The sequence below is a fragment of the Plutella xylostella genome, chromosome 27 (assembly GCF_932276165.1).
Source record: "Plutella xylostella chromosome 27, ilPluXylo3.1, whole genome shotgun sequence".
Taxonomy (NCBI): domain Eukaryota; kingdom Metazoa; phylum Arthropoda; class Insecta; order Lepidoptera; family Plutellidae; genus Plutella; species Plutella xylostella.
In genome coordinates this window covers 8,155,456-8,174,799 of record NC_064007.1, presented here as the reverse complement: position 1 = coordinate 8,174,799, position 19,344 = coordinate 8,155,456, and the positions used below count along the sequence as shown (strand labels likewise).

Here is a 19,344-nt window from a genome sequence, read left to right as displayed (position 1 = left end):
TACACAAACATGAGATACCTACTTATTAGATTTATACATGGGTATGTATATTTCAGAGTATATTATGTAGGTAGGTACCTAAGAGTGACAGTTCCGAAGCCTCCCAAAGAAACTTGTAAGAAAAATGGTCCCCATAACTAACCCACCTTGCCCCCTCCGATATGTAACTGTCACTGGTAACTGGCACACATTCCCCGCTAAGAAACGCATTAACTCGAGTGACACGCGACAGTGAGCGCACTACATTTAATAAGAAACAGATACCACAGTACTAACATTGCAACTTACATTGAAATCGTGAAGATAGTGTTATTTAAATAAATATAATTAGGTGCGTATTTATTTCTTTAACAGCTACCCAAATAGTAGAAATTAAAAATAGCTAAATTTCGTAATTATTATGTTACTTTTTCTGTTTTCCGACTTCAAAATCTGTTCTATTCTTTCAAGCCTTTGGGCCTTTTACAATGTCTGGATAATGGCTACCTGTGGGATAAAAACCACGCTGTCACTCTCCGTAATAATGTTTTAGACAGTGACAGCATGTGTTTTATGCCACAGGTAGCCATTCATTGTATTGCCATCCAGACATTGCAAAACAGACCCTTAATTTTTGTATACATATATTTCAAGTAAAATGCAATTTTCTGTACTTAGCATATACATATTTCAACAATTGTACTTACATAGTACCTAATATACTAAATAATAATGAATTATTTCTCGTGTAGTGGAGCCACTCGGCTTCCCGCGGGGTGTTAAGTCTTGTATTTGTGTTCGTCTTACGTTTCTTCGGGGTCATTAGTCGGCGCCCATTCCGCCGCCCATTTAGATAAAATGTCTGAGATTTCCGAGAGATTCCGCTCCAGCGCGGGACGCGTTGGGACAAACTTACTGTAATACCTATGTACAGTACACGTTATTTTATTTTTTTTTACATAGGAACAATTTATTCACGAGAATCTAAATAAAATTTCATAAAAAACTTATAACTAGATAAAATTAAATATGCACTACTAACTAAATTATTAAACTAAGTAGGTAAATATAAACAAAAAACGCTAAGAATTAAAATAATTCCGCAATAAATAGTAGCCTATGTGTTAATCCAGGGTGTCAGTAAACTGCATACTAAATTCCATTAAAATCGGTTCAGCCGTTTTGACGTGAAGAAGTGATAAACATACACACACACACTCCAAACTTTCGCCATTATGCACGGTTGCGTAATGGTCTCACAATTCTTGTGATATCAACTGTAGGTATTTGTGATATGAGAATCTATGCTGAGTTACGTTGAAAACGTAAAACGAAATGCACTGCAACAACTTTGACCAAAATAATTTTATGCCCTCATCATCTGTAAAAAATGATTGTTTATGTAAATTTAATAATAAGTTCTAAATTAAGACCCAACCCTGTAGTCCGTTGGGTCCAAAGCCAAGATTTGTCTTTCTCCTTCCTCCCCGTACGTAATGACTCGCTAAGATTTTCGTAAGGGCGCAAATGTTTATACAGGGTGTGAATATAACGTCTTTATGTAACACCCTATATACTTTGTACTCCTACAATTGTTGCAGGGTTCAAAATTTCAAAGTGAAGAACGAAGTTACAATTCATTAATTGTACTAGATACCTACTTACTATTTGATGCATTAATCTATTAAGAAAAACGTATGTTTTAATATTATTTTGGTAATTTATACCATAACTCGTGGAGAGGCCTCTCCTTAAAACGCCACAACGCTTTGTCCTCGGCCTACCTCATCCAGCCACTATATTTGTTAAGTTATGATGTGTATGTGATGTACCTAATTACTCTTTAACTAGACTTTCCTTGACTTATAGTTATTAAAACTTATATTTTCATATAAACTTACAATAGTACAGCACCCTGTATATGTTAATATCGTCTACAATCTACATCCATTCCATATCGCAATTCACATTTATTCCTTATCTTTAATTCTCGAGTTCTTAACCCCAGTGGGGGTTACAACTTTTGCCTCCGAAGCATTATTTATTTAGAGGGTTAGACGTAGGTAGTTTTCTCTTTCGTTTCTCCCCTAAAGGGGGGCGGAAAGGGGGGTAATTAGTAGATACTTATATTGTAGATAAATCTTTGTTTATAAATTTTCTTGGTGGAATACCGAAGGGTGCTTTAATTAAGAATGTTTCGTGCTTCATAATGGGTTTCTTAGATGTGCACGTATATGAAGGAAGTATACGTACCTATATGTTGTTGTGTCTATACTTACATAGATCTGACAAAATTTTTGTGCTTCATCTTTGTCTACATAGATAAACTCAATTGAGGATCGTTTCACCAATCACAGCACCGTTTTTTTCGCAAATCACGATATAGTTGGGCCATTATTTTATTTTGGGTACAATTTGACATACTTTTACAGATATTTTTTTCAAAAATAAACTTCTTATTAATTAACCTTTTAATATTTATTTATGTTAATTAACATTTATATTATTCATTAAATACATTTGCAGCGATGTTTTCTTGCTATTTCTTAAAGTTATTGACGTTTAATCGAGGAACGATGAGAAAAAAATACTACTGCGTTACTTTCATACAAAATTATGTTTTATTGTTAGGAACATATATTTTAGTTCGTAAACATATACCAGATAAAAAGTAAGAAAAAAAACATTAATCTAACAGTTTAAATTACAAAATATTCTCAGTTTTGTTATTCATTCTATAATAAAGTTTCCCACTGCGTTACCAATCAATAAGTTTTAATGCAATACTTTTCGAAAAAAGGACAAAATAATCATAATTTTTTGCTCAAAGTTTTAGAAATAACTCTAAATAAGGTGAATTATAATTATTATATTTAGTTTAACATTCTTTCTAATATAGAGTAGCTAAAATGTTTGTGAATACTCTCAGGAAACGAGGGACAAATAGATAACGCAGTGGTTAATTGGTAACACAGTGGTATCTCAATCACAATCTTTATACTTTCTTCAATTAAAACTAATCATAATGTGAAAAAAACTATCAAACTAAAATTAACAGAACTCTTTGTTTAATATAAAACATTAAAATCGCTGAAAATATAACAACTTAATACTAAGAAATATTTCTCATTTTTTTGCCTATAAAGCCGTTGTTTTTCAGCCGCTGTTTACGCCATTGAGTCTGAAATGTTATACTGTAACAATATAATATGCTCAAATGTTATATTTGTACCATAAATTGAGTAACAGATACCTGAAAACTATAAGAAAAACCCCTGAGTTACTATAGCTACAACTGCGTTACTGAAAAAGTAACGAAGTGTAGCGGTAACGCAGTTGTAAAACAATAACCTATTTGAAGTTAGTACTTAAATGAATACACATACATGGGATATCAAAATGCCCTAATAATTGTTACTAATTATTACATATATTGCATGAAATAAAATAATAAATATCTATAAAACTCACCGTATGTCGCCGGTAACTCAGTGGCGTCACAATAAATACACGCGCTTCTCTCCAGGACTCTCATCCGAAAGACTTGGTCATTTTATCCGTCCCGCTCTCCTTCCTGCACTCCGATACAAATACACAGCCATTCAAATGATCTTAGGTGTAAGAAAGTGAAAAAAAGTTTATTTATGATTGAATTTCCTAGGGTAACCTAGTGTAGGTGGATTTTTTCTTAGGCTTGGGGACTCGGCCAGGAATATTAATTGTCCCATAATATGTTCATATAAAATGATGAATATTACCGTGAAGTAAAGTTTAAATAATGACATATTCGTTATAATATTCAAAAAAATTGTTTCCATTATAATTTTTTACACACGTTGTGCTTGTTTCATATGACTCGCTCCGAGGGACAGACAATTTTTGTATGAAAAACAATTGCGTTACCAAAAACAACAACAGAGTTACCGTAATTTGTAAATAAATAAAGTATTTTACATAAATTCATTATATTTTCTGTGACCGGTGTCTTATTTAATTGCTACAGATGGTAGCTATATTCCTGAATTTCATTATTTAATTTTTATAAAAATGTTTCTTTGTAGGGGACCGATAATTGTCCCTAAAATAAAATAATGGCCCAGTTACGTTTATCTACGTCGATAACGGTGCCGTGCAACGAGGACAGGGACTGGATTATGCTAATATGGGAGAATTGTCAAATGGAAATGATTGATGCAAGATATGGACAAGCAAGTCCACATACCGATACAAATACAACTGTCGACGATTTTATAAAGCCCTTATTCTGTCAATGTTTAATTACTTATAATTATTTACTTATTAAGTATTCTAATATTCAAATGAGAGTGAAAGCAATGAACTGTCTCTAATTGTAAACATAACAAAGATGTTTTGATATTTTCAGACATATTTTAGGTACCTAAGTCTTACCTAGACTACTTCAGATTTTTTTAAAGTAAAGAATTTCGTAATTTTGAAAATTAACACTTATTTGATGAAACTATACTTATTTTCCTAATTAGCCAATAATTGTTAATCTCCTTTATGATTCTATTCTCATACGACGACAAAAGAGTGATGAAAAAGTCCAAGATTTAGAAAGAATGCTACAAATAAGTTGTGCGCTATCAACAACACGTAAAAGAGCCCTCATGTAATCAAAAATCAATTCGAAAAACGTTTCGAACACGCCGGTAGCACTAATCCACCATTACCCGCGTCAGTCCCTTTTCAATTCTATTCCTTACTTACAACAACTGGCACGCATACACATACAGCAAGTATAAATACAGCAAACACGCACACATACAGCGCGCATAAAAGCGCCCCTTCCTACAAAAACTCCCCAGCGCGCCTTGGGCCGATTCTTCGAAGGGTGAAAAAACCCCCCCTTCGAGGGGTGGGGCCTTAAAGTAATTCTTAGGGTGAAAAAAGGGGTGGATACTTAGCAACTAGAGAGCTCATCGATTTTTGTTGAGTCGAGGTTTCGCGAATTGGAAGCGGTTTTCGTAGTACCTACGTGCTTTATTATAATTTAGTGTAAAAAAATTAAAATATCCGTGTTTTTTTTGTATTTCATTATTTTTATGTTTATTGGTTGGTAGCATCGTAGCGAGAATATTGGTGTATTGGTATATTTAATACGAAGTGCCGTGTTCTGTTTTAGTTGGAATGGTGTTTTGATTGAAGAATGCATAATTTTAGGATAAAATCAGTAGCCAATTTCGTCTTTATAAAGTTATCTAGGTATACGGTATTATTTAATTGTCTGTAATATGAACTATTATTTAAAAAGGAAGTTTACAAATAATAGGGAAGGCATGTAGTTCTTTAATAGATTTTATGCTTATTATTCTTAGTAGTGTTAACATACAGATAGGAAGCCTATAGCTTAAAACATGACCCAGAAACATAGAACAATGCGGACTCGGGTGTAAAAATAAGCAGCTGTAAATCGTATTAACGTGGAACTTTTCAGAAAACCATAATCAACTACAAACATTCATAAATAAATTAAAATTAAACAAAAGACCATTGCTATTAAAATAAATATCAGCAAAACTACACATGCGAAATAGCGAATAGGTACGCGCGATAAACTTAATAAAACCCAAAGTCATTAACAACGTAAAATCCTTCTGAAAACTAATCGAAAAAGCCCCACCCCCCCCACACACACACATAACATACAAACACACACACTTGTATAAAAAAACGGGAGCAACACTGTTCAACTAGAACGAACACACACAAAAAACCTTAACTAGTCGCCCCCCACACTTCCTTGTGTGTTGCCAGGTGAAAGCTAGTTTTTAATTTAATAAGCAACAAAATAGTAGACCACATACAAAAAATTTAGGTTTTTTTTGGTATGTACAGTGGCCTGCGCCTAAAAGTATGCAGGCACGGTCCGCACAGTGATGCCATCTAGTAAAAACCTTGTAACTACAACGTATTAGACGTGTGTTTTGATAAGTGCATGTTGTTGTTCTATAAGTAAGAGTGTTTGAGCAGTACGATATTGTTTGTATTCGCTGTTTTTACTACTGTGTATATTAGGTAGTTAATTTCTTACAATTTCGTCATAGTGACTGTGGCGTAGTTGTTAAGGCGTGGCGCGGCGGTGCCGCATGAGTTATTACGAATTTGTTGATACTTACTTCGCATCCTGTTATTGTTTTTTGTGACTTTAAAGATCATAATATGATAGAAGTTTCCTTTACTGTCTTTTTTTAATTTTTTAATTCGATTAAGGGTTTGTTAGTATTTAAAAAACTAAATTAAAATTGATTGTTAATCAATAACACACTTGATGGGATCAATAATCTATAATAGTTAGTAGCAGTCAGGTGCAATGTAGCGGACGACTAACTAAAACTTGCTTCTTCTTTTTATTTATTGAGTTGTTCTCATAAGATTGAGGGTAGAACTATATATTATTATTATAATATATTAAGTAAGTATATGTGATCATGAATCCCAAAGTTCTTTGAGACAATACAACACTTGCGTTCCACTCAACGTTTTATAAATCGCTTTGGCTTCTAAATATTACTTATCGGTGCTTACTATTGATATCAAGAATGTTAAAAGGCATTTAAAAATAAAAACCAATAGTTTTACTATTTAGTGGAGGACTTGAACACAGGGACCTCATGCCGCCGCATCAATTCATGAATGCTTAACCACTCAGAGTATCACCGACCATGATAGCGTTCTCGAAATATGCTATCATTATGCTGTTATTATTACCGCCACCGCCCCGTAACTTATATTTACAAGCTGGTTACTAGATGGCATTACTGTTTCCAATTCGCCTGATTACTTTTAGGCGCAGGCCACCGTACGTAATTCTATAATTTCTAGTGTGGACAGTAAATGTAAGACAATGTTACGGCTGTGAATAATAAGTATAGAAATTAAATTATTTAAGTGTGTCTATATTATTGCAAAAGATTTTTTGTTTCACATTTTGGCCTTCTTTGATTATTTTTTTTGGTAACGAATGTTTTTTCTTGACCACAAATAACGGAAAAATAAAATAATGTTTAAATATGAGAGCGGTGGTAGCTCAGTTTAGAGCGGTGGTAGCTCAGTCGAGAGTGGTGGTAGCTCAGACGGGTAAGCGCCCGCTTCTCACGCCAGAGATGCGGGTTCGAATCCCGGCGCTGACATGTACCAATGAGTTCTTTGAATTTAAGTACAATGTATACCATCACTCTTATGGTGAAGAAAAACATCGTGAGGAAACCTGCATATCTAGATTTAGCACATCTAGATATGTGAACCCACCAACCCGCAGTGGACCAGCGTGGTGGGAAATGGTCCAAGCTTAGGAAGGCAGTTTTAGACCTTGGGGATATGCACAAAGGTTCCACTCGAGAGAGCCAGGTGCAGGTACTTACACCCCCACAGAGAATAGAATAGAATATGGCCGCTCTTATTTATCTATTTATGGCGAAAATTGAGTTACTGTTAGGCAAAGTCTATAATAGAGTCTCTTTTAAACAGTTATTCCTGGGATCTCTTTAAAAAATAGAAGAAAGTTGCAAGAAAACTATTTGCTTCGAGTCCGACAATTAACTACAAATAATAATTGTTGCCCTAAAAACTTTTTTTGTGTTGGCACTAGCTTCCGTTGCAAAAATAGTTTTTTCGCACTGTATTAATGAAACCTCCTTGCGCTGGCAACCCCGCGGCCCACATCCCATCCTCCTTGCAGGATCGTTCCTTCTCTAGCAAGGAGTCCAACGCAGTGCTGCCAACCTTCAGACGCAAACCCCTACCAACGTAAATATAGAATATATAAATATAGAGGCTAGTCGTTGAGAGATTAAAAAAAAGTTTTTGGATTTAAGATAGTCGGTAGTGGTTGAATGAGAAAAGACAGGACAGAGATATTCTTGGCAGCCAGTATCCAACAGTAGACGATTATTAATTTATCATTCTGAAAATACACACTTACTTAATGATCTCTCTAAATTCTAAAATATAAAAGAAGCTTTAAACTTTGGACTGCTCTTATCCTAGGTTTTTCTTTAATGTGCCCTTAAAGTCCCTCTCTATTCTACTTAGTTTACATACCTAACTACAAACCTAGATTCAGAATATTGTAATTCAAATCTCAGATATCCCTTCGGGATATCAAGACGTAGCTTAGATATTTAGAAGTAATTTCATGAACTTAAATGAATTTTATGGCTTTCGCAATAGCGTGCTAGGTGTGATTTGAAATATCCGTGCGTCGAATACAGAGCGCTCAATTTTAACTTGAAATCAGAACTGTTGCGGTTAGACGCTGCCGTGTTGGGCGGTTCGTAAAATGTCTGGGAAAATATGCAAAATATAAAAAGCCTAAGAATGCTTGATAGTATTAGCGCCTTTTAAATTTACGCAAAACATAAAGTTTGTACGTTTTTATAGTCTACTGGAGGAGCTTCGCTACCTAATATTATATTTTTCAACTAAAAGTCCAAATGTAGTCACATCATAACATTCATTAGTTTTATTTCTCTTGACTACCAAATTAAAACCTTACTATTTATAATTTGACTTCTTAGACATATTCATATTCATTTATTGATAAATAAGCATTAGGTACAGGTCATTAGAGTTTAACTTAAAAAATCAGACTCAGGATTTACTTAAACATTCAAGAGTATTTTTAAACTTCCTAGACAGTTCTCAAATTGCCTGGAAACCGTCACCGCGCGGGCAACACGAAGCCGTGTTCCAAGTTTGAAATTTGAAAATTAAAGCGACTGCCAGAAAATTAAATACAACATGGCGGACGACTTAGATAGCAATAGCATGGCAACACTTGACTTTTAATGTTGTGCTAGTACCTACCTACACTTCAAAGAGGTCATAAAACTAGCAAGAAATTTGTCAGTCAACTCTACACATCATCTGTGTTCGTGTCTATTCTGGAGGTACCAAATTTTATTTTAAAACTGATAAACTAAAAAAATCCAGTTATGACAATATTTTACAGAAACTGCAATCGAGTCAAATTTATATTTGTATAATTTCTAAAGGTTTTGGAATCAGGATCTGTGCCTTCAGAAATGACATAATTTAAAATTTGTCCCAATAAGTATACAGGTTCATTTCAACTAAAGTTGCTGTAATACAATTTAATACTAGGAAATAAAATGTCAGTAAATTCCCCATAAATTCCTGTCATCTAGAATCCACGCACACACCTGTAAGGCTTAGAGGGAAATTTTCCCAACTCACTTGTAATTATCATCTAAATATATTCCCAACTTGTAACTAGGTTTAAATAGTAACACCGGAATATTACTTAGTGATGGAGGAGTCATTTATCGATAGTCGATAAATGTACTCGGATTATACATACTATTTTTTTAGTTTGCGAGATTCCTTCCGTCCCTTTTTCTACTTACATGGTAAATATGCTTACTTTGTGTACACAAAACACAGACACAAGACCTAGTTTTATTGAACATCACATTAACCTACAGACTAGGAACGGGGTCATAGAGAATCATCTGGTAAAAACCCCAAGTATAAAAATTCAAATATTCATATTCAAAAGTTTATATTATATTAATGTATTTAAAAAATACTAAAGGATTTTTAACTGTGATTTGGTACCTTCGGGAGCGGTGGTAGCTCAGTAGGGTAAGCGCCCGCTTCTCACGCCAGAGATGCGGGTTCGAATCCCGGCGCTGACATGTACCAATGAGTTCTTTATAGATAGAATAGGTACCTACGATGCTTCTTCTAATGTTATCGAAACTCCCAAGACATATCCCAGCACTAAAGCCCCACAAAGACAGTAAGAAATTATGTATTCCCCTTAGACGAGTTCACGACTTTATTGAATTTGTTCCCTGCGAGAGGTGCACTACTTTTGACTGTTCGTGACGCGAATTTACGCGAACCCTACTATGTAACTTGACATTTAGAATCGAGTACTCGATTCTATGTGGCATCAGTAAATTCTTTAAATAAAAATTAAAATATTTTATTTGCTTGAAAATGGTCATATACACTATACTTAACATTACACTTATCTTTTTAGGTCAAAGGAGGGAGATAATGTTTTTTCATACTTTTCAGTCTGAATTACATATTAATTAGTATTAATACTGTAAAAACAGTTTGAAAATAGAGTGAAGAATATGAAATATCAACGATACATCCCTACATACACACTATCTATCTTTAAATCATCCGTCATTGCGCATTATTTTTTTAAATCACAGTGTTGAGGGAGATCATAGATCTCTTTTGCTGTCTATACATTTACGTGTCTATAAAATTCCTTCTTACAAAGACACACAGCAACCACATTTTCTCACAATAAATAGCGCAACTCAATACAACCAAACCGCTATACAGCGCCTTTTCTTATCTTATACGTGTCTTAAAATTTATAGCATTTCGCCCCTTGAGGGAAATTGAGACTTCCCCCCAACCCTTGGGGAATGGGGTGGGAAAGGGGGGGGGGGGTGTTCTATAGAAATTAGCAGAGGAATTAATAACCGCCAATTAAATTTCTCTTTCTCGGTTCTGTTCTATCGACCTTCGGAGTCGTTTGTTCGGGCTGGCAGCGTCTCTGGCTTTTGTTGAAGATACACTATTATTGGGCATTTTTAACCCTCTGTTGTAACAGTAATTTCTTTATCTACGTCTTAGATTAACGATATAGGAACAAGATGCTGTGTCACATACAAAAATAAAGTAAAAAACTGTCCGCATTTTGTTTTTCAAGCCGTTTTCAATTCAACCTAATGACTACCATTGTACCAATGAATAAAGTCACAAATCATTTAAACGAGCTAATTCAAAATAAGAGCTCAGTTGTAGAAGTGGGGTGGTATTAGTCGATTAGATATTTTTTTGCTCTGAAACTCCATCTAGTTCGAATAAAAATATCATTTATCTACGTAGATATAAAGGCAAAGGGATTAGTGATAAATAAATAATAAATAAATAAATAAATATGTGGGGACATCACACACACGGCCATCCGACCCCAAGCTAGGCAGAACCTGTGTTATGGGTGTCGGACAGCTGATATATTTACACAAATACATAGATAGATAGATACTAAATATAAATATCAACACCCAAGACCCGAGTACAAATATCTGTCTTTAAACAAATATCTGCCCCAGTCGGGAATCAAACCCGGGTAGCAGTCAGGGCCACTAACCACTACGCCATTTGACCGTCGTACGCCATTCGTATAAAATACCATCTTTTTGACATTATTTACCTTAATTTACAAAAAATATTATTTTCTAAAAAGCGCCTGCGTTTACGTTTCTGTCAGTGCTCAATCGACGTTCTCCCAGTTTTATGTCTAAAACTAAAACGTAACGTAAACGTAACGTAACCCAAATACGTCCTACTTTTTGGGCTTACAATAAAATACAGTTAGCTGAAAATATAAATTGGGTTCCATATATTTTACTGCTGGGGTTAAAAGTGCTTTGAAAAGTAGTTCTGTCCTTTGGTGCAGAGTATTCAATAATATATTAAAAGTATAATATATATTCTTAATAAAAGGTTGGTAAGTTACATTGAAAACGATAATAAACTTATATAGAGCTCAATAACTTGTATGGTAGACATTCGTGACATAGGTTTACGTAACATACATTTGATAATAAATAAATAAATTAATTAAAAAAAAATGTGCTGAACTATTTACAAAAAAATAATTTCAAATTATGTTTCATTTGTCGGAAATTATGGATAATACATACATATTATCCATACACGCCAACAATACATATTTACACGCCAATGTTATATTCTGTAAATACTTTAAGGGCGACTTGCACAAACATATTAAATCTAGATTAATTTAAATCTAGATTTAATATCTTTGTGCAAGTGGCCCTAAAAGACGTCTAAAAGAAGTCTCCTCGAGTGAGGGTTGTAGGAAAAGAGCCTCCTTGACTGACGTTCCACCAGTTTCTATAAGTCTAGAACAGGTTTGATGGTTTTTGAAATTATAATATGAGTTTAAGATTAACATGAAGTGGCGCCTCTAGCGGAAACTATCATGAAACTTTTGACAGATAGTGTACGCAGATGACAGAAGAAAACCGTCACTTTTTCGTTTTCGTAGTCCGTCTCCGTCTGGCCTATCATTTCACCACAGTACCAAACCCTAGTCTAGATCTAATATTATTCACCGACATGCTAAAAAGAGGGAAATATCTCTCTATACTAACGTCTACTCTACATTCTACGTTCCCTATAGTTTTACAAGCTTTTTCGGGAGGGTAGTTAAAAAGGGTCGGTGTTTGGTTAGGCCGACCTTTTTCAGGGCCCTGATAGTTTTAGTTTCTGAACGAACCCCTGACAGGGGACGGGGTCTTGCGCTGTAGACGTTTCTGAACCGACCGCTCGTTAGATTCGATTTTTAAATTTATGCCCGTTGGCAGATGCCTGTTGTTTTGTTATATTATACTCCCGGTTGAATATCTTGGTGGGATTAAAGAGTAGGTGGTTATATTTCTGATTCGACACTAATATTTTATATAAGTTTTGATTTTAGGTGATAAAGTTTATTAGTTTTAAAATTAATGGCAATTTTGTATCTGCTACAGGATAATATGTAATCCTACAGTCAGATAATTATATAAAGTAGTTTATTTAACACAAAGATATGTTATATAGCTACTAGAAATGATACGTAGTAGCCACATGCAATAAACTGGCAGCCAACACAAATTAGAAAAAAGAAAAGCGAAAAAAGCTGAAACGTTAAATCCACGTTCCACGTTCAAAAATTGATTAAAACTCGTTCGGAAACCGCACGTACTGTTACCAACTGCAGCTAGTTTCAGAACTACCTTCACGGAAACGCCAAAGTTTCTGGGTGTTCCCCTTCCCCCGCACGTCAAGGGGAGAGGGGGGTAAAAATGAACCTCAAGCAAGACGGATAGGGATAAGTTTAAAATTAGAACTATGCCCGCCCTCTCGGCTTGTTGGGGCTGACAAACAATTTTAAATTTAAAACTGTCGAAACCTTGAATTTTACTTACCAACCTTACCTGCAACCTCTAGGTTCGTTTATAGTGATTTTGATTCAGTGACCCACAATGTAACTGACAGCGCTTGACGTCTTGAACAATAAAATCAACTAATCTTGGGCATATTATCTAAAAAACGCAACTAAACTCTGTCTTCGGCCTTCTTCATCCAACCAGTTAGATACTAAGACCTATGTTCCGTAAAATACTTAAAGACATGTTAAAGACGTATAATATAAATGAATTATTAGCAAATCTGGAATAAGATTTTGCCAATAAGACTCGGTAATAAGAACGTTTTATTAGTTTTTTTTAGATTGTTCATTATAAACACACACATTTATACACCATCCCTCCTCTTTATAATATTAGTATGAATGTTGAAATTGATAAGTTATAGGAGACATGCGTCATCTTGGGCTGTCTGATTAAATTAAGAACGACATGTGTTATAGAGTGCATTCAAAATGGATGAATAAACGAGAATTCACTAAAGTCAGTTTTCGACTGTTCGAAATTGACAGATTCTGAGATTAAAAATAGAGAGAATAGAGTTTAAAAATAGAAGGATCTGTTATTTTTTGAAGAAACAAATGACGCCGACGGGCCCTTATTGCAAAGACAAAAGTTTTTTTTTTAATTATTTAGTTTTAAAATGGCTACCATTCTCCATTCTTCTTCCTTCACATAATTAGTGCTCGACAAAGTGCCTCGTGAAGTACGCGGGGAGACAAAGGAAGGTAATTGAAAATTCTATCAAAACTTGCACGGAACAAGCCCAACTCCGTCCGGGGGGCGCCTACTCTGACTCTGGTGGTGCTGTTCTTTTCTTTCTTTCTTTTTCGTTAACTTTTTGTGAGGGTTTTTGTGATGGGTGCTGAAGATTTTCTTTTAAGGGTAATGCTACATATGGGTATATCATATTTTTTGGCATAGAATAAATTTGTGTGTCGCATACAAAAACAATGCTGGTCCGCATTTTGTTTACTGTCAAACCGAGATAAACGTTTTTCGTTCAATCTAAAGACAACCAATGAATAAAGTAACAAATTTTAATATCCTAACGGAACTAATTCGAAATATGAGCTCACATGGAAAGTGAGGTGTTATTAGACGATACGTAACCTTTGTAACCACAAATAATCAAGTTTTTATAAATTATGTAGGTAGGTATATACTGAATTGATTCTAACTTGGCATAAAAGGTAAACAGTTTTAGTGTTTCTTTTTAATAAAAATATTATTAAACGAATAAACTAAAGCTATAATACGTTTAACTTTGCTTACGACTGAGAGGACAACAGTCGTGAGCATTATGTATGTATATGTTTTATGCCAAGTATGAAAAAATGCAGTTTACTGCCAGTTTCTATAACTCTATCTATCCATAACTGGTAGTTACTTTTATACGATTTTGACCGATTGTTACTTTTGATTATGTCAAAATCGTATGAAAGTAACTACCAGTTATGGCAGTTAGATGACTTTCTTTCTTACTTTTCTTAGTATCCGCGGTAGGGTCTCCAGAATGCGAGGTAAACTTGCGTCTTGCCGGTTTGTTTGACGTTCATAAGTTGACGTCTTTATTTTAGTTCTGACGTATGATGTTGACTCACAAAGCAATTAGACGTAATTCCCCCGGCTGCTGAGAATTACTTCTACCTGCTGGATAAATGAAGTCAGTGTTTTGATGACAATATGGTCAAAATTGCAACCGTTGGTTAAAAAGCCCACCAATTTTTATGTAGCTATCATGCTTGACAAGTGACTTGACTAATAGTTAAAGTCAACTACAGATAAAAAACCGGTCCATAGTATGTTTAAGGTTTACATATAGGTTCTGGTAGTTTACAGTTACAGTTACAGGGTGTTCAAAAAGGGTATAGTAAGCTGAAAGGGTATGACTCAGGGGGACATTCTTAACGAACTTTGATCTACAACTTTTAAAAATTGGCAAAAAAACTATATTTTTACTGTAGGGAGTTTCTTCAAAAACTACATATGCCTACTAGTTTTGCAACACCCTGTACATTATTAGAATACTAAGACACGTTTCCAATACAAGCAGCTGCTGACAAACAGACTGGTTCATTTAAATTTCTATTAAAACTTCGCGCTCGCACCTACTCACCGGCAGTCATAGCTACCCACTGCTTTGTATATAATATATATTATATACACTTAAAATAGTATATTATAAAGAAGAAAGAATCAATTATTCGTATTAAAAGGAACTACAAAATTTGTTGAAAAAAAAACTATATTCGTATAATTCAAACACATAGATCGATGTGCAAAAAAGGGGCTGCCCCGGACGGGGATCGAACCCGGGACCTTCGGCATAGCAGTCAGGGTCACTAATAATTACACCATTAGGTCGTCTAAATAAAATAAACATCCGGCGCACCCTAGTCGACGATTGGCGCTGTTCTGATCATCATCATCATCACGACCTATCACGTCCCCACTGCTGGGGCATGGGTCTCCTTCCAATGAAGGAAGGGTTTAGGCCTAGGCTGTTCTGATAATCTTATATTTTCACCACAGTGACATACCCTAGAAAACTCCAGTGTATATCACCGACACGCTAAGAAAAAGATCTCACATAGACATCACGCACGAGAGGCCCAGGACTCGGAATATTAATTCAATACACCCACCACAAAGGTACATAGCTCAAAGGAGGATACATAAGTTGTAACGAGAAAACTCCACCAAGTTATTTTCCGCCGTATCTTGGGCAACATCCTTAATTCCCCCCCCACCCTGCGGGGTAACTTTACCCCCCCGTTTCGCCAAGAAGCGAAAATTTACATAAATTTACAAATTTCGCTGCGAAATAAAATAGAGTTCCGCGCGGTGGGGGCCCCCCCTTTTTGGGTGGATAGTGGGGGCGGTTTTTCATGTTTAATTTTAACTTCGCAAACTGGTGTTTTAATAAATGCGGCCATCTTTCTCTCTCGCAGTTTTACGGGGAACCTTTTCGCGGTAAAACGGAATTCAGTATTAATGCTCCTCCAGAGACGCTGGAGTAGTTATGTCCGTGTATAATTAGTTTTTACGTCGTTACGCTGTTGTTTTTGTTGTGTTGTTTTATGGAATTATTATGAGGTCCAACTGTATGTTTCCTGGTTTATGCTGTAAGTTAGATACATATTATATAATATTCTCACGACTATCCCCGAATGGGTAGTCAGAGATGACTCGCAAGCGAGCCACCCGCTTTTAACATTTTTTTTTGTACATTTGTCCTCACGTGATGGGTGTCGAGCCGTATCGCCGTTTTGAATGAGTACAGTGCACTTAGAATCTACAAGTCCAGGTTTTCCTTTTTCTTAAGAGCACATGGTATAATTGTACTTATATTTCTTATTTCTAAAGAATTCATTCGTAAAGGCCACACACAGCCTCAGACAAATGAGAGCCGAAACCGTATCCGTTACCGTTACACCACCACGGCTCTCCCGACGTCATAGGTTCTGAGGTGTTATTTATTGAAGTCATGCTAAGTTTCAGTTCTTCTGACTGTTTTTTTTTTCATTTAATTTATAATGCATAAACCGACATAGACATAATTCGATAACACATAAAGTAAGAATATTTTAATGTGATTTTGAAGATATAAAATCATTCTTAAAATTAGACTATAAAACACAATTATTTCAAAATTAGAATGCCCTGTTTTTAATATAATCTACCTGTCTACCAATGAATGTTTATCTAAACAACACTACGTGAACGACAGTCGTATCCGAAAGATCAAACTTGAGCCTTCACCGTAAAACAAGGAAGGGAATATTAAAACCCAACTCCCACTGACTGCGCCATTAAAATTCGTAATTGCTGGATTAGACCCCCAAGATTCCTTCTCAACCTCACAACCATAGACTACAAAACCTCCCTCTCTAAACCGTTACAAACGCTCAGTTACCAATCATCTCTCTTTGGTTTAAATTTAGTCTGTGGCGTGTCCGTCCAAAAACAGTCTTCCAATTTGAAAATGGAAGGCGTTTAGAAACGTGCTTGCCATGCTTTATCAAGTCTCAAGATTACGCGATTTACAGCCTGGCTTTTTGTGTTTCGAACGCAGCCGTGTATTCGCGTTTTATGCCTCGGTTTCAGAACGGCGCTCCGAATTTAAATGGATTAAGCCTTCCTTTATTCGGGACGTGATTTAAATTTGGAATGGAGAAATTGTTTTCGGTCACATCGATCTTGTAGTTCTGCGGTATTCATTAAGGACTTCTAAGAAAATATGGATTCATTACGTTATTTGGAAGTACCAGAATAATTTAGATAATGATGTTTGTTATACCTATTTTTATTATTACAGGTAAATAATGCGTACAATCACTTAGAGTGTTAACTTATGAAGCTATTTTAAAACATAGAGTTTTACATGATTAAAATGTTAAAAAGGCAATCCAATTTAACAAACAAGACCCCAGCGCAAACTAAATCCCAATGTCAGCTAAATTTCAGGACGCAAAATAACAGCAAAAAAACATAGCGCAAAAAGTCACTAAAACATTCATAGAGAGCGTTATAACTTTTTCCACCCTCGGGAAAATCGAGTTACCTCCCCCCCGCTCCACCGCTACAAATCTATACTGCGTCATTAAGAAAACAGGCTAGAGCGTCTTGCGTATACCCGCCTCGCTCACTCCCGCCACAAACAACGTCTCAAGACAAAGAAGGCAACACGTCTTGAGATGAAAGAAAAAGAAATAGCAGGAAACACGCCGTCTCGCTTCAACGCACAAAGCAAAAGACAGTTTGAATTAAATAACACTTTGTCGTTATAATTGAAACCGGCCAGGGTGGAAAATTTCAGCCTGTTTTTACTAAAGGAATATTGATTTTAGTTTTGAATTTGGAATATTATTCGAGTCGGTTTCGCGGTAACGGTTTTTAGTTGAATTCCTTGGTTGGATTTTGTTTTTGTGCTGTTGTGTGGTAGTTATTATTTTGTCAAAGCTTTGTGGCTTGTGCGGTGGCTGTCACGGGCTCAGCGACTTTTTCAGGCCACATTTTTATATGCGGGTGCACTTTTTGTTTGCTAACGTAATAAAATAGTTATTATAACAACATTTTTTATAAATATCTCTTGTTTTCACACGTTACCTACCCATTTTCATACTGTCTATTTCCTATCTATGAGGTTGTCAGGAAGAGATTACTTTTAGTAATAAGGCCGCCGATTGTGCTATTTCTTTTCTATGTTTGTTAAACTGTTTTCGTTTGTGTGCAATAAAGAGTATTTTATCTATATATCTTTATAACAAGTAGTCATTGAGGGTACACCCGAGTCAGCGTTGATCTATGTAACAAGTAGATACTTATTACAATTTTGGTTCTTTAATATCCATGAATAATTTTAGGTTTATTTTGTTTCAGGTATGAATGCTGGGGTTGAATTAAGAATATAAAGAATAAATAAAATTAATAAAGCGTAAATTAGCACTACTGTTATAGTTTTTTTCTTATATCTTATCATATAACCATTACGTATAATTTATATGTTATTATGATATAACCTATCTAGTATTTTAAGGGATTCAAACACATTGTATATGTAATAAATAATGTGATAGGTACTTTTGGTATGAATTTGATCAACTTACAAGTATATTCTAATCTAATCTCAATGCTCCTTAAATTTAATGACTTATGAAAATGATTAAAATAATTATAAATTTTGAGGTATCATTGGAAGACCACAAAAGCCGGCGCTGCTACGGTTTTGCTACGAGACCGGCTACGAAGACGCTACGGTACTACGCCACCTCGCTACGAATTTCGTAGGCTACAAAATATTACATCTAATTTTATTATTGAATTTGCCTCGAACACTATGATTATAATAAGTCTGAGATACAAATACGTACTTAACTACTTATTTAACATAATGACCAATTTAAAACGAATCTAAAATATTCAAAAACAAACAACAACCCAAAAAACATTCGTAAAACAGATACCTACTAACGTAAAGCCGCATCTACACTAGTAATGCGCAGACAATAAAGTCCTTACACATTGTACAAATTATATAAAGACTTTGCATCTTGTTCTTCCCCAGGGATGTCTGGAGCCGTCAAATGAGACAGAGGAAGTGCATTTAGTTTGCGAAACAAATAATGTAATTACTTACACAGACATTGTTACAAATAATAATGTAAGAAAATCCGTTGGAAATGTCTCGTTGGTGTATGGAGAGTCTTGGGAATGGGGTAATGTTTCGTTTGATTCGAATATAAGTAGAAGTTAATCTACAGGTTGTCTCACAAAATTTCAGTTTTAAAAATTCCGTATATTTTTTCAATACTAGTGGTTTTTTTATGTGACTCTTGTGACCTTCCCT

The 19,344-nt window shown here is 35.1% G+C and overlaps 1 long non-coding RNA gene across 1 annotated transcript; it reads right to left on the bottom strand.

Annotated features, from left to right (window-relative positions):
• Positions 1-3,116: 3,116 nt before the first annotated feature.
• LOC125490724 lies at positions 3,117-3,719 on the bottom strand. Its single transcript, XR_007267867.1, has 2 exons — positions 3,451-3,719; positions 3,117-3,173 (listed from the first exon to the last, which is right to left on the bottom strand). It is a non-coding gene; the product is annotated as an uncharacterized LOC125490724 (long non-coding RNA).
• Positions 3,720-19,344: the final 15,625 nt, after the last annotated feature.